The sequence below is a fragment of the Petromyzon marinus genome, chromosome 5, assembly GCF_048934315.1.
Source record: "Petromyzon marinus isolate PM22_M1 ecotype Great Lakes invasive population chromosome 5, UKy_Petmar_22M1.pri1.0, whole genome shotgun sequence".
NCBI lineage: Eukaryota > Metazoa > Chordata > Hyperoartia > Petromyzontiformes > Petromyzontidae > Petromyzon > Petromyzon marinus.
The window spans coordinates 3,712,453-3,728,683 of NC_133671.1; the positions used below are offsets into that span (position 1 = coordinate 3,712,453).

Sequence of the window (16,231 nt, forward strand, 5' to 3'; positions counted from 1 at the left end):
TCGTCCCTCCCCTGCTATTTCCTGCATACAGGATCGGAATATTTATTTATACTGGAGGAATCCGATGAGCTATGAAGCTCTTTTTCACAGATGCACAGTCACCGTGCCCCTACTCCTACCCTCTGCTGGCTCCACACCCCGGTCTCTTAGATGTTCCATGCGCCGACTCGCTTGGGTGATTACATTTATATACTATGAGAAAATTAGGAGAGATGTTAATTTCGAAGAGAAGAGAGATACAGTCATCAAGAGAGTTATAAGATTATTTACATTTGTAGCGAGGTATGAAAGAACGATAGGAATTAGAGGCAGTGCCGTATTTTCCCGCATATAACCCGCGGGGTATACCACTTTTTACGAACAAAACAAGACCCTGCGGGGTATATGGAGGTGCGGGCTATCTGAAATTTGTTTTACACAAAAAGTTATTTTTGCGGGGTATACGCGTCTGCGGGTTATATGCGTATGCGGGCTATATGCGGGAAAATACGGTAATTAGAGAAATATAAGATGTAGGTGAGAGGCATTCAATATAAATGCACAGAGGTATAATTATGATGCATTCGTCCTTTGTCTCTTTGCATTTGATTGTCTCATCTGGCGTACATTATGCGTCTCTATCTCTGTGCCTGTCTCTATGTATGTACACTTATCTAAATGTATCCATGTGTCTCTCTCTGTGTCTCTATGAGCCCATCTGTTTGTGTGTCTCTCTATAACTGTTTCTGCTTGAGTGTCTGTGTGTGTGTCTGTATCTCCATGTCTCTCTTTCTGTGTCTCTATGAGCCCGTCTCTCTATAACTGTCGTTCAGTGAGTCTCTGTGTGTGTCTGTCCCTCTCTCTCTGTGTCTCTATGAGCGCATCTGTTTGTGTGTCTTTATAACTGTCTCTCTGTCAGTCGCTGTGCGTGTCTGTCTCTCCATGTCTCTCTGTAACAGTCTCTCTGTGAGTCTCTTGTCTTTCTGTCTCCGTGTCTCTCTGTGTCTCTATGAGCCCGTCATTCTGTTTCTCTATAACTGTCTCTCTGTGAGTGCGCGCTCTTTGTCGGTGCGTCTGTGTTGTTCACCGTCTTGTGGATTCGGAAAAGGCTGGCCGTGTTAACTGGAACGCTCTGTGTCCGTGCGTGCGTGTTGTTCACCGTCTTGTAGATTTGTACGAGCAGGTGGAGCAAACCATGGGCTCCAAGTTTGTGGAGATGAACAACAGAATTGGAGACGGTACGTGCGTTCGGACTCGAGGGGCATGTCAGCGGGCTGACTCGCACGCTCTCGGCAGAAGTCGTTTCAGCAGCCTAGCTCAAGAGAACGCAAACAAACCGATACTTTGCTCCACAGTTTTCCAGGATTTTTGGAGAGAAAACAAATCCAACACCTGAATATGTTGTCTAACAAATGAGCAGCGTGATGCCACGGTGTAATGGTTTGTACACTATATAACTTGCAATCTCGTGGTCCCCTGTTAACTCCCTCGCCTGGTATGAAGGAGGTTGTGGGTTCGATCCTGACCCTAACGACTGTATATAATGGTCGCGAAAGCCTACGTGTATATTTGGAGTTCGCATGTCTCTCTCTCTCTCCCCGTAGTCGCATGGATTTTTCTCCGGGTCTTCCGGTTTTTCCCTCCATATTTAGAGACATGCGTTGAGAGTATTTGGCTGCTATACATTTCCACTTGGTAAGCTGCTTCGTTGAGCTATCATTTGTGGCCAGGTCGCTTTTGAAAAATAACTATTTAGCTCAGTGGGCCTTACCTGGTAAAAAATAGTAAAATAAAAAATATCGTTCTCCGTCATGGCAGTTGAAACATCCGTGCATGTTTCTGAAATATATACCTTGCAATTTGCATTTTCATATTCATGAGCATCTAAATTCAACCAGGCTGTTGTTAGCCAAACGCAGCACCGCAAAAATCCATCGTTGTACTGATCTCCTATGCTCCAATGTCCAGCCCCCACCACTGACTCCAACCCACAACGACCAGCATGGTGAAATAACCGCCATGACGAGTACGGCATGGGGAAACCCTCATCCATCAGTGGATTGAGACAAAAAAAGCGATCTACGTGTAGCAATGCAAGAGCATATGAAGACAGTGCACCGAACAAAGGGGTATAATGTGTGTGTGCTCGTGGGTGTATTGACCATTGGCACAGCAGGGAGTACAGCTGGTGCATCTACCAGTCGTCTCAGTCAGCCAGCCCATGGCACCTGGGTCTGTCCCGAGACCTCTTGTCGGCGAGCCTTCGACACGTCACGTGGCCTCAGTGCACCTTGCCTGGCACAGGCACCCTGGTGACGTCACCGTCACTTAGTGGCGAATGGCGGGTGTTGCTATCGGTGTTGCCCATTGTGTGGGGAGCGGTAGCGTAGCGGATAGCGCACTGCGCTACGAACCCGGCGACCAGAGTTTGATTCTAGCTCACAGCCAACACCATTGGCGGTTATTTGAACTGGTCCTGGGTCTCCCCTAGGTCGACTCAGCCTCAGATGAGTCGACCTTGGGTGTGTAAACATCGCCACTGGGAAGACAAAGGTGGTCGGGCGTGGTGCCGGCGACACACCATTTGATGTGCCGTGCCGGTCTTCATAGGTGCTACTCGCTAACAGCGCTTGCCCGAACAGTATGTTAAGGCTATGCGGGGGATCTTTGTTGCCCATTGTCAGATTGATTTGAATATCCAAAAACGGCCCCAGCTATATTTTGGATGATCTTACTCTTTTTTTTACACTTTTAGTTGATAAATACGTAAGTGGAAATGAAATGTTTGTGTCATTTACGGGCCTGTAAAAGAAACCTGCATCGTGTGACGTCACTTTTGTAAGCACAAAGGTACTACGTAATTACCTCAAATCAATGATCTGAAAGTAAAAAAAAGATCGTCAATTTGGTTTACAAATCCTAACATCGACAACGTTGAACTCTGAAATATACAGGCCTACTGTATTTGTGTGAGAGAAGAGACGGTCAGCCGTGAGTGTTGCTACTCACGCTAAAGACTGAAAATTGCACGCATGTAGTGGGTGTTGTGACGGTTAACTTGAACGAAAAGTTTGACTACATGAAAGTAATCAGGGCCTAGATTGCTACGAATTAAAACAGCATTCAAAGTAATGACGGCGAACATCGTGGATAGCAAATCGGTTAATTTAATACAAATACACTAATCCCATTAATACATTTGAATACCTCCCCACCCTCCATGACAATGTGGAACGATTCAATGACACAATTGGTGGCGAGATGTTAACTACCTCGCCGGGTATACAGGAGGTGGAGGGTTCGATCCCGACCCGAATGCTTTTATATTTGGAGTTTGCATGTCTCTTCCTGCGGTCGTGCGGATTTTCTCCAGGTCCTCCAGTTTTCCCCTTCACATTTAGTATCAACATCATGCGTTTAGAGTATTCGGCTGCTATAAATGTCCACGTGAGACGCCACTTCATTGGGCCATCACTTGTGGTCAGGTCGCTTCTGAAAAAGAGTGACATAGCTCGGTGGGCTTTACCTGGTGAAATAAAACATAGTTTTAGTAGTTTAGTTTAGCATTACAGCAAGACCTGAGTTTGATTCCCAACATGTGCACCTCTCTGCGTGCAGTTTGTTCTACGCCTGTTCTGCATGGGTTTCTGCCCAGGTCCCTAATGTCCTCCCATAGCAACAACAAAACAATACAGTATTACTGGTATTGGCCAAACACCCGAATGCTGATCAATTATCTGCAAAATAAACAATTTGGGATTCTCAAAGCAAGATCACCCTCTTCCGCAAAGATGTGGCATAACTCTCCGGAAAAGTATTGACATTGTTGAGGGTTTCCTGGCCCAACGAGAATAATGATTATCAAATATTTATTAAATATTTATTTGATAATTGCAGTAATGTTCGTGGCAACTCGTGGTTTCAAGAGTCACGTGAACCCGTGACTCAATGTAAATCAAAAGGGATACACCATGGGCTCATACACGAGTGATTCGTTGCACGTCCCGTGAGCTTAAGACTCAACGGTTAATCATTCCACCCCTGGTATCTAAACACGTGATGTCTGTTGGTCGCACCTTCAATGCTGTCTCGGTTTGTTTGTAATGTGCGCTTCGTACAACTCCGTATCAGCATAAACACAAACACTGCCGTTTTTTTACGTGCTTGATCACTCCTGCCTTGTTAACTATGTATTGGTTTTGTCATTCACAGTTTCTGGTCAGCTGAGTGAAAAACACTATGCCAGTAAGTGTGGGGAAAAACATTGTGCCTGACTGTGGGAAATTTAGTTTTGATTTGTTTTGAGAGATCCGACTGGTTGCTTTTTGCTATGCTTGGGAATATTTCATTTCTCAGTGCGCCGTAGACTCTTGTAATATTTTCACAAAAACTATTTCAAAAGATAACCCCCAAAAGAAAACTAACCACCCAGCTGTTATCAATACCAAAACTCAGAATTATATCATTCTGGAGCAAAACTGGAAAATAAATATATATTAAATTTTTACTTAATAAAGGTACAATATTTTGGGTAGACATTTAAATATGTCTACCCAAAATATTGTGTGTGCCTCAAAAAGCACAATAGTGGTATAATTGGTTATGAAATTCTCGTAATCCAAGAAATTAGCCTGCCGATGGTGGCCATACATTGCTGTATTCCAGCACTGTGGAGGCAGCGAGGGTTGGTGGACCGCACACAGATGTTACAGAACTCCCTGACTGTGGGCGTCGAGGTGCTGCTATACCCTGGCTTGCCAGAAGAAGGCGCGACAAGAAAAACATGGACTCCACCTTTTCCATCTGTACATTGCATGTGTTGTTAAGCCAACACCATCTGACACAGACAATTAGTAAGGTTTGTCACGTAAACAAAACGTGCCAATTAGTTACTACTTCAGCACACCGGTGTGTTGGAGAGTAAAGGCACAACATTTACAATTTGAGTACGACGTTTCGCTGGTAATTACAACCAGCTTAATCGGGCGATTAATATTTACGTGATTTAACCCCAAAAAAACAAGTTTATTATTAATAATTTTCATTAATACAACAGGATTTGTATGATGAGCCAAATAATGCTGGCAGATCTACAGGATGGGTTAATTTCCCGAAATATAAATACGGAATTAATTTCTCACTAAACTAATTTAGACCACCTTGTACAATAATGTTCATTATTTACCTAAGAAATCCTGACTGAGTCTCAAAACTCCTTGAGGATGTTTTGGCGATGTTAATTTTTTCACAAATGAGAGTTTGGGATTCATGTGAGAGGACACCAGGGAACTCTACAGCCTGTGATCAGGAGCGAGAAACACACATCTGCCTGGTTCGGAAGGTGTTCTGCAAAATATTTTGAAGGGATGATTGAATGATGTAACAAAATCAATGATTTACAGGGCCAGATTAAGGTTCTTGTAGGCCCTGGGCACTTCTGTTTCGTAGGCCTTCAGTAACAACTTTCTACAGTTGCTACTGCTGCTGCCCCATGTTACTGCTACCGCCGCTGTCACTCCGCTTGTTTCGCACGGTACTTCGTCCAGGTGCTGTACAGACGTCATTACTGATAAACGTATTATTTAGGATGTGCCCTAAATTGATGGGAGCGTGCTGCGCGCCACAGATAACATTGACGTGACTTTGCTTCTTTGTACACTGTGCCTATCCTTGCTATACAAATATATCTATTCAAGAAGATATCCTGGTTACATTTTATTTTTTATCATACATACAAACAAAAAACGTGGTAAAAATGTGTCTTCGTAAGCCCTTTGGTTTTTGTAGGCCCTTAAGTATATGTAGGCACTGGGCACAGTGCCTACTGTACCCACTGTACCGATTGGATAATATGGCCCTGATGATTTATCGTCGAGACACGAATAAGCAAATTGTAACAGGTTGCATGTAACTATAAAGACATTGCTGGCATCCTTTTAATGGCTTGCAATATTTATGACGTTTTGGAAACTGTCGTGATGAATGCAAATGTGGGCCACCGTCACAGAAGTGTGACCAGTTCCTGGAGCTGAAAGCTGTCATCTGTAAAAAAAATAATGCAAGTACAATGGACAGATGTACAGGGGCAATCATGAAGCAATATTTTAAAAGTCTTTGCACTCTACAGTAATCCCTTGGATTGCGAGCATAATTCGTTCCGGAAACATGCTCGTAATCCAAAGCACTCGTATATCAAAGCGAATTTCCCCAAAAGAAATAATGGAAACTCAGATGATTCGTTCCACAACCCCAAAAATATTCATGTAAAAATTATTAATGCAAAATACCTTTTTATATTTTTCTTATTTATATTTAATATTAAGTAATCCAATTTATTAATTCAATTTAATCGTGGCTGTTGTGAGTGAGACGAGAGAGAGGAGGGTTATTGTGTAGGACAATTTTCACTGTCACTAACGGAATCACTGGCATCTGTTGGCTCACTGGAATCTTTTTATTTTTGTGCGACTTTAACAAGGAACCTATCCAATGAAACTTGCTTTTGCCTCCTTTTGACGATTTCATGGGGGCCATTGTTGCAGTACAGTTACTAAAGAACAGTCACTACACGTGGACACAAAATAACAAAAATGCTTTATGCACACACACGTGGTCACAACACTATACTGTAGTAAACACTATAGTACTGTAGTAAACAGTATACACGTGGTCACAACACTATAGTACTGTAGTAAACAGTATACACGTGGTCACAACACTATAGTAAACAGTATACGCTCGCACGGATGTTGACTATACGAGTGAGGCACGCCGACTGAGGCCGAGCATGGGAGATGATTACCCACAATCCCACAGCGAGAGAGAGAGAAGAACCATCGGCTCAGTTGTGATCACGTGACGCTCGGCAGACAAAGCGTATACGTACACTACTCGTATTGCAAGACCTCGCTCGTTTATCAAATTAATATTTATTTAAAGTTTTTGCTCGTCTTGCAAAACACTCGCAGACCAAGTGACTCTCAATCCAAGGTTTTACTGTATTTACAAATTGTTCACTCGTTTTTTTCTCTCTCTCTCATGGCAGTCTACTGGAGAGAACTCGTCAAGTTATGGAAGGATTTTCAGGAAGCTTTGAAGAGTAAGTCCTGCCCATTGCACCCTCACACCCAGCGCGACGCAAACATCAATAGTTGTCTTCCTCCTCCTCCCTCCTGCTCACATGAGAAGTGTTGAGAATACCGGTGTCTAACACGTTACCGTGGTGGGGACGAGACTAACCATAGTACGGCATTGTTGATGCTTCACGAACCTGCATCAAGCTAACACCTGTCCCCTCCCACTTGCTCTTGTGCGCGGTACAGATTTGTAACTTTAACTCTTAATGTGTCCATCCATAAGAGGTTTTCGTTTGGTATAGGATCATTATTATTAATACAGCGGTATAATTAGCTGTCGCCTGATGAGGCTAGTTGTAATTACCGGCGAAACGTCGTACTCGAATTGTAGATGTTGTGGGTTTACTCTTCAACACACCGGTTGTTGCTGAACTAGTAACTGACACGTTTGTTTACGTGCAAACCTTACTAATTAGCTGTGTTGGGTGGTGCTGGTGGTGGGTGTAACGACACATTTATATTCACACGATCTAACCCAGAAAACCTCTTACGTATATTGGTCGCGAAAGCCCACATGTTAAACTTAATGTATCCATGCTCGCTTCCTTGTGACCCTAATGCAAGTTTGTCAAATCTGTCTTTCTCTGTCCACCGAGCGGTAGGCATGGGGACACACCATAATCAGTCGATCAGCACGTCCAATACGGTGTGGCAAAGTGTGGATATTCCTGTCTCTGGCCACCTTGGAAGAGTAGACCAAATACTCTGTAGACGGGATCTCTGTACCTCGAGTGGAGGCCATTTAGCCAGCAGTGGCATGAGCAGGACACTTTCACCCTTACCTGGTTACACTCCCTGCTGTGTGTGGTGGTGATGTATGGGATTTGTGACTGTTGTTAAGCAACTAATGCGAATATAATTTAACTAACCGTTACGTTTTGTCCTTTCCTCTTTGTTTTTCAGCTTCGAAGGAACCGTCATGCCCTGTCTGTGGTAAGATTGTGTACTCCTGTATATATGTTGCGGCGTAAATGACGACTCGGAGGCAGATCTTCATGTAGGGGCTTGCGCCAGTTGTTTTATTAAGGACTTTTCTTCATACACGACTCCGTGTCCTGCACGCTCACTCATCGCTCCCCCAGGGGAAGGGTACTGGGGATTCCCTAGCATCCGCAGGCTACGCTAGCCTGGTGCCAATTTCCCCCTACCCTGGGTCCCAACTTCCAACTTCACACGTTCCTGGCTCCCCGCAACGACCACGACCACGTCACGGGTCCCAACCTAAATATCCCAGGGGGACATGTCACCGTCCCGCCCCCTGTCCATGACGTCACCGTACGTTATCATATTGGAGGGCGAGCGTGACATGACGTCACTAACTACTACTCTACATATATGTAGGCGATTCTGTAAGACGGTATGGGTGCCGTGACTGCGTCTTCATCAGCTTATCACATGGGACAGTATGCATACGTGTGTGCGCATGTGTGCGTGTGTGTGTGTATGTGTCAGGGGAGCGGTAGCTTAGCGGTTAGCGCACTGCGCTGCGAACCTGGCGACCCGAGTTCGATTCTCGCTCACGGCCAACACCAGTGATGATGATCTGAACCAGTCCTGGGCCTCCCCTAGGTCGACTCCCCCTTGTGTGCCGTGCCGGCCTTCACAGGTGCTCGAACTTTGTATTTGTGTATGTGCGTGTGCGCATGTGTGCATGTGCCCGTGTGCGTGGACAATTTATGAGGCCAAAAAGGTCCGAGCGTTATTCCGGAAATGTGAGCGAGCGCTACCGACTGTCGGCTTCAGCATCACGCTCGTTCAAGCACGTCAACGACGACGTCACCATGCGCTTGATAATGGCGCTTGCCCAACATTCTAACATTGTCATGACAAATGTTTACTTTTGAATGCAACACTTTCCCCCCGGCTTTTATCCGGAAAACCTGCACCAACTCCACATGTACAGGCTAAACCTGCTGACAATTGACCAAATACAGTTGAGCCTCGATTATCCGGCAGCTTCCCACATTATCCGGCAGTCCCGGGCCGATTTGGCAAAACCCCTCCAGAGGCACCGTTTGGCGTGACAAAAAAGGTAGCTATGCTTGATTTCATTGTGAAATATCATATACGGTACATTATACACTACATACATACAACTTAAACAATGAAAATGCTTCATGTGTATACTCTAGTCTTCGAGATTAGAGTGGTAAGTACGGTACAGTAAATAGTCACTTTTTTTTATTAGGAATTTTATTTTAGAGTAGGATATTTATGAGAATGTTATGTAGTAAACAAATTTAAAACGTAAAAGCACATGCACAACACTGAAAAACACAGCGTGCAAAAATAAGCAATTTTAAATAGTGATTTGACTATCCGGCGTTTTTGAAAACCCGGCGCCCCCTGCCCCCCGAAGCCACCGGATAATCGATGATCTACTGTAATATTCTAACTGAATAATATAATGAAGGATTACCTGAAAGTAAAGCCCAATTTTAACGAAGTCGTGGCGTGACGGCAGTACAGCAACGTATCGAGGAGTCACCTCGTGTTGAGCTCTTGAGTGTTCTCAACTCACGTGCAGGCACAGTCTCCAAGTGCGCTTGTTTCCTGCCAAACGGTCTTGCATGGAATTGGCCAAACATCTAAATGTAGGGCCCTGCTCAACAACAGTTTTGTTTTTAGTCTTATCCTGAACGTAACAGACTGCTTGGAGTCATCACATGTCGCTTATTTCGACCTTAAACTCGCTCACCGTGTTCTAAATGCAATTGCTTGACACACTCGACTGGGCAAGTAAACGTTTATCATTCTTATCGTGTGGGTGTCGCGGCGGTTCGGGCAGTGCCACGAACCCCACTGCCTGAGTTTGATCGCTGGTCATGCGTAACGTCACCGGTGGGTGACATCCAAACCGATCCTGATGCCACGACCGAAACCTAATCCCCCCCACGGTCACCAATTCGCATTGAACGGTGTGACGAGTAAATGGTCAAACCACGTGACCGACATTCCTGCAGGAAATGTACGTGTCTAGTTCGTTGTCCTTCTTCCTGCACCTCCCGATTAGCACGGTTGGCTATGTACGGTGCGAAAGCAGTTCAACATGCGTACTAATTGGTTTCATATTTTTTATCTCTATTTGAGAAAAAAAGCGAATAAAGTCAATCAAAAAGGTGATAAATGGAACTTCGTAGCGTTTACATTTGCCCCTACTGAAAATGCACATGACATCTGGTTCCATCACGTGAACTTTCGTGACCCCAAGCTTCCCTGCAATCTGCAGACATCAACAGCCATTTAACTCCGTCCATGTGTTTTTTTTGTCCGCAGAACCCACGTATATATCTGCCCTGCGCTGCGAATCCTGCCAGAAAGAGAATAAGGAAGTCTGCCTGTCTTATTGTGAACGTACGTCATCCTGGAGTTATAACGTCAGGAATGCCTCACTGTGTGCAATTTATATCACTCCTAAAATATGACTCTCGTAAAATCTGTCGCATTGTCCTTGCGATCCAAGTACGATGAATCGAAGTATTAATTTTATTCATTAAAATCTATGCATCGTTCCATGCATGTGCAATGCCTTGAGATGCTCAATTTGCATAACTAGGCAGGGGTAGAGCAACAAGCAGAAACATTGTAGGAACATATTCTTGGTTCATATTCTTGGTTTTTTCGGTAAAGTCACGTTGAAGGGAAACAATAAAATAATAATATATATAAATCAAAAATATTCTTGGTTCTTTCGGTAAAGTCACGTTGAAGGGAAACAATAAAATAATAAAATATATATAAATCAAAAATATTCTTGGTTCTTTCGGTAAAGTCACGTAGAAGGGAAACAATAAAATAATAAAAAATAGAATTTTTTATTATTTTCTTTTTCCCTTTTACGTGACTACCGAAAGAACCAAGAATATGAATCCCTGCAGTCACGAAAGCTTTAAATCAAAATTGTAGGAACAATGAATTTCGCTCGCACTGTGGTGACGTCAGCGCAGTAACATTTAAAAAAAAAAGTGTCACCATGTCATTACTAAGTCTCCATATCAAGCCGAGTAAAAAAGACAATACACTTTACAGGCACTTTGTTGTCTTCTGAATTGTTTTCCTGGTGCACTCTGGGCATTATTGTCAGGAGGCAGAGAAACCCTTCAAAAATGTCACAGCAGAGCAACCTCACGAGTGTGAGAATGGCCAAAAAGATTTGCTCACAACTTCTGCATGGAGCCCTTCAAGCAGCGCTGTCCAGAGTGCTGCTCCCGGCTCGTATCGCCCGACGCTTCTGCCTTCTTAAACATTGCTGATGTTTGTGTTTAGTTTGTTGTCCTTCCGCCCCCCGCCCGCCACACCTCCGATTAGCACGGTGGCTACGTTACGGTGTGAAAGAAGTTCAACGTAGATACAGCCATTGCACATTGCTGCCAATGATACGTCTAAATTTACTCTGCTAGGTTTTTACAAAAAGCAATGATGTAAAAATGTTCGAGGATTTTTTTTTAAGTCTGTAAACGTCACTAACTCACCTGCGCGTGTATGCATGTATGTGTTACAGGAAGTGGGGAGCGGTAGTGTAGCGGTTAGCGCGCTGCGCTATGAACCCGGCGACCCGAGTTCGATTCCCGCTCACGGCCAAAACCTGTGACGATTATCTGAACCGGTCCCGGGCCTCCTCTAGAACGACTCAGCCTCAAATGAGTACCTGGTGCGGTGTGTAAACATTGCCACTAGGGAGACGAAGGCGGTCGGGCGTGGTGCTGGCCACCCACCCCCTCGTGTACCGTTACCGGCCTTCATAGGTGCTCGCTAACAGCACTTGCCCCGACAGTCTGTTAAGGCTACACGGGGGACCTTTATCTTTGTCTTTGTGTTACAGGAACTATTTTGGAAAAGCAACGGCGAGCACCTTTGGAGGTTCTGGACGACGTCGATCCCGACGTCATCCCAGAGCCAGACTACGACCCTGAGTTTGAGCCCACGAAGACCAGCGTGATTGCACTGATCGTGATCGTGCCAGCCATGCTATGCTTAATCGTCTTCTGCATCGGTGAGCCTTTAGCTTGTTCCTCCAGATAGCAGAGCCGTTTTTAACAACAAGTAGAGTCCTCTGCAGATCATCATGGGAGATGTGTGTATGTTGAATTTCTTTCACACATTTCCGTAGCCAACAGTGCTAATCGGAGGGGCGGGGTTAAGGACAGCAAACTAAACACAACAACGAGCAGTTTCTTGAAGAAATTAGTTTTCAATCTCTTAAGATCTAGAGAGACACAGAGACACGTTTACAAACACTTTGAGAGACACGAAGGATACAGACAGCTATAGACACAGACAGTGTCAGACCCGTACAAAGATACACGCGGAAAGATGCAGGCAGAGATTGACCCGGAGAAAAACCCACACATGCACAAATAGATAACTACAGATACTTACATGCATGTGCATTTAGTGGCTCACACTAACCCGTTTACTCCCTTGTCCCCTTTTATGTGCAGTAATGTGCTTCACGCGAAATAAAAAATCAACATCTGCCCCCGACATGGAAAAGGGATTGGACGCTGCGGAAGAGCAGAAACGACAGGAGCCCGATGTGAAGATGCCTGGGCATGCAACGAAGCCTGCCCGGGAAAATCAAACCAAAAAAGCCGGCGCGCACAAATCATCCCGCAATGGACCAAAGAAAGAAAGGCCACGCAAATGAAAGTGCGGGCAGTCCCCCGACTTACGAACGGGTTCCTTATTCCTGAGGCCTGTTCAAAAGTCAAACTGTTCGGGTTCACAAATAAAGACAGATAAACACATGCGCGCACACTCACTTTCACACACACATACATATGCTGGAGTTTGCAGGGAATGTGTGGTGCCACGGCCTCGAAACTACTCTGGAAACACCGCGACCACACACTGAATACACACACACACAGCGCACACACGTAGTGTCCTGGCGTGGGATTGCTTGGCACAACGGGTTTTAATCCGAAGGGTCCCTATGAGGAAAGTCCCACGGTTTCCCGGTGCCAGGGGATTGGCCGACCCTCGCAGGACAAGTCACATCGCGGTGCCCCTGAGTTGGCTTAATAATGTATGGGCGCAAAAAGATTACCGGGCCAGCCGCGATGAGTCATTCACGACATCTGGGAAGCCGGGGTGGAAAAAGCGAGAAAGGCAGTGTGTATTCGCCACTCATTCGCTACTACGAGGCCGTGTTAGGCAAGGCTTTCTCGTCCTCTTCCCTCCGCCTCTCACATCGTCCGTGTGACGCCGCGAGTACGGCTACGAGGTACATGGTAGGACGCTTGGGTGAGCAGGAGCGCAGGCGGCAGTAGGCCTAGGCTTTTCTCGCAAGATACTCCCCCCGGTAGTGCCGACTGGGCAGCTTTAAGGGATTGTGGTTTGCGCCGAGAATAAAAGTTAGCACAGACCGTCGATGGTGTGGTGTCTGCAATTTCTGTGTGGAGCGACTGCGTGTGCAAGCCGAGTCCTCGGTGGGGGATCATGCGGCGAGAGTGAACGCGGGGTGGTGACGGCGGGATCGTCACCATGTCTTGCGCGAGTGAGGTAATCGGTCGGGTGTGAGCGCGCTCTCAGGTAATAGCGCGCTCCACGGCCCCTATAATAGTGGCAGCTGTGGTGTGCACGGGGGTGTATTTTAACCCCGTGTGGCTCCGAGGCCAGCAGCGCGAGCATCGGGGGCCCCCGTCACTCGCTCAGCGGGGGCCTGGTGGGAGTTGACCGACGCGGTGGAGGAAGGAGCGCAACGAGTGGACGTCGTGCCCCACCTGCCCGGCGAGGGTGGCAGGGTGCACGTCAGGGTGGATTTCGCGCCCCACAATCGCTACCTGTGACCCTGCTTGCCCGCTGTCTTGCTTTATGTGTTTAGATGGTAGGGTGCCATTTTTGTTCACGTAGGGAAGCACTCTGTATAGGCATCTGATAGTAAATTATTGGCATTGTTTATTTTTGTGATTCTGCTATGTTAACTCATAACATATTTTTACATTGCTCTTTTTGACATTTTTTCCCCCATTCCTAGTTTGATTTTGACATTGAATTTGTGATGTGACTACTAGCTAATTAAGTGCTAAATTACTGCACGGGACGGTTATCGACATGTACTGGTTCCGTTCCTCAGACCCGTTCGCATCCGGAACTGTTCGTAAGTTGTAACGCAATCATGTACCTACAATATTTAAATGTACATATAGGACAGTTTTACAAAATATGTCAAAGTTCACCAAAAGGTAAGCATTGTGAAACTCAATACTTTAATAATACTGAAAAGTAAATAAAACATTAAGTCCCTGACGTTGACTTGCTTGTCGGAAGGGGGACCACCTCCCAATTGCACACAAACACAGACACGCACACAGACACAGACACGCACACAACGACGATCCCACGTATCCCCAAAACAGGCTGTTGTGGCAAGTGCTGCTCGCAAGCACCGCCGATGAAGGCCGGCACAGCACACGAAGGGAGTGGGTGGTCAGCACCACGCCCGGCCGCCTTTGTCTCCCCCTAGTGGCGGTGTTTACACAGCCCACCAGGTACAGGAACACCTTGCACTTTCGTCTCGTGAGGGACCAGAACATGGACGAATGTAAAAACAGAGAGCCTTTATATTTAGCTTGCACATTTATTTTGGCCGGCGAGAAATGCACGTGCAAATAACGACGGTAAAACTATAACACGTACGTGCGAAACCTAACTAAACAGAAATGAAAGAAACAAAAATAAACGTAAGAATAAGTAAACAAAACTTAAATAAATAAACACTATCACCACGCTTGGGGCCCATTATGAATATGTTGTGTGGTGAATGACGACTCGGAGGCAGGTTTCCAGGTAAGGGCTTCCGCCGGTTTATTAACACAAGGGAGCAATTACAGCACAAGAGGTAAGTGCCCCTTACACTGGGTCCTTCATAGGGACCCGGGCTCTATCTGCTGCTAGCCCGGCTATCTCTGGCAATTTAGATTAAAGTGATCCGTCTAACTCTATACTACAACAAATAAATATGGCGAAACCAAAACGTATTCGAAATGACCAATATAAAGTTATAAAAACAATGTAGCAGTGATCTTAGGGGCCGTCCATGAATGACGTCACGCGCGATTTTGGGTGATTTTTGACCCCCCCCCCCAAGTCACACGGTGTTACAAAAAGTCAGACCCCCCCTCCTCAAATATGACGTCACAAAGCTCTGCCCCCCCCCCCCCCAAACAACTAAAACATATTCTTGGTTCTTTCGGTAAAGTCACGTTGAAGGGAAACAATAAAATATATATAAATCAATAAAATTCTCACGACGTTTCGACTGTAACACAAACAGTCATCATCAGGTGTGAAAACCAACGGCAAGAAACATTTGAAAGAAGTGGCGGTTTGTATTTATTTATTTTTAAACGTTAGCACCACGGAGAGCGATTTGACAGTTTGTTTAGAAGGACGAGTCCATCTATCTTCGGAAAAGAGGAGGGGGGAGACGAAAAATTTATGTATGCTGTCTAAAAGCCACCGTAAGCGTGAACAATCAATTAAGACCCGAAATGGTTTATCAAATCCTTCCAATGATTGCTAAGCCAGAATCCATCTTCTCGGTTGAAATTGTTTCTGTGTTTGCATATGTGGATAGCCTCATGAACGAATCTCTCATGGTAGCCCGATCGCTTGCAAAGAACCTCTGTCTTGGAGAAGTCAATGTCATGTGAGCCTACTGAATTATAACAGTGATCTGCCACGGCCGAGGTGTTGGTCCTGCCGTGTTTAAGGTCTGCTTTGTGTTCACGAATGCGGTTCGAGACATGTCGATTGGTTTCTCCAATGTAACTACTACCACAGAGGCAACTTAGTTTGTAGACACCAGGGTACTGTAAGTCCGGAATCACATCTTTTACAGATGGAACCAGATCACGGATTTTATGTAATGTGTTGAAACGGACCTGGATCTTGTGTTTATTCAAGATTTTGGAGATCTTTTTTGTGATCCCCGCAATGTAGGGTAAAGTGATGGTTTTGAAAGGCTCCTCAAGAGGGTCCTCCTTCATGGTTTGAGTGATAGTTTTGCGGATTGTATAGTCGGAGTAACCATTAGCCTTAAGAGCTTGGTGTACGTGCTTGAGTTCACTGCCGATGTGTTCCTGGTCGGATATGCATTGGGCTCTATGGTG

The 16,231-nt window shown here is 45.4% G+C and overlaps 1 protein-coding gene across 1 annotated transcript in view; it reads right to left on the reverse strand.

The window, feature by feature from the left end:
* Positions 1-16,231, reverse strand: part of LOC116938952 (ecotropic viral integration site 5 protein homolog) — a 583,027-nt gene that overhangs the window by 57,980 nt on the left and 508,816 nt on the right. The gene's annotated exons all lie outside the window — the stretch shown is intronic.